The sequence below is a fragment of the Penaeus monodon genome, chromosome 22 (genome assembly GCF_015228065.2).
Source record: "Penaeus monodon isolate SGIC_2016 chromosome 22, NSTDA_Pmon_1, whole genome shotgun sequence".
Classification (NCBI taxonomy): Eukaryota; Metazoa; Arthropoda; class Malacostraca; order Decapoda; family Penaeidae; genus Penaeus; species Penaeus monodon.
Window position 1 is genome coordinate 8,598,304 of NC_051407.1, and position 554 is coordinate 8,598,857.

Genomic DNA, 554 nt, shown 5'->3' on the forward strand with positions numbered 1-554 from the left:
GTGGTATCCAGGTTGACTGAATACATGGCTTATCTACATTTTCCCATTTGTCTGTGTATACACGTTGCTATGTTTGTATTGTTGTTCTAATAATATTATTATCAAAATAATTGTCATAAATATAAACACAGTACTAATCAAGATCGTAATAATAAAGCAATAGTGATGATACAGACATAGATCCTATAAAATCAGCATTATGATAAATAATGATACTGTTGCTTTTCATTGTCATTATTGATATCACATTCATAATAACTGGCATCATTAGCATCATGCACTAATCAAGATCACCAAGTTGAATTAATAATGTAAGCCGAAAAAAAATTATTATTTGTAAACATTCAATTATGAGCACACCTAGGATACTAAAAATGTCTCATTAGGAGACGTTCAAATCGTTGAGGGTATCTCCTACAGTCCAGATCAGTCCTCCGCAACACGATTTGGCTGTAAGAGAGGAATGCAAATAACATAGATTTTTATATGTATGTCTGCAGTTGTTGATATCATTATTCCTTTAGCATCATAATAATAATTAACGTGACAAGGCT

General features: G+C 31.2%; 1 long non-coding RNA gene across 1 annotated transcript in view; it reads right to left on the reverse strand.

Annotated features, from left to right (window-relative positions):
• Window positions 1-134: 134 nt before the first annotated feature.
• LOC119587559 overlaps window positions 135-554 on the reverse strand; it is an 863-nt gene continuing 443 nt past the window's right edge. Inside the window, exon 2 of the long non-coding RNA XR_005230003.1 lies at window positions 135-450. This is a non-coding gene — a long non-coding RNA (uncharacterized LOC119587559). The remainder of the gene's footprint in view (window positions 451-554) is intronic.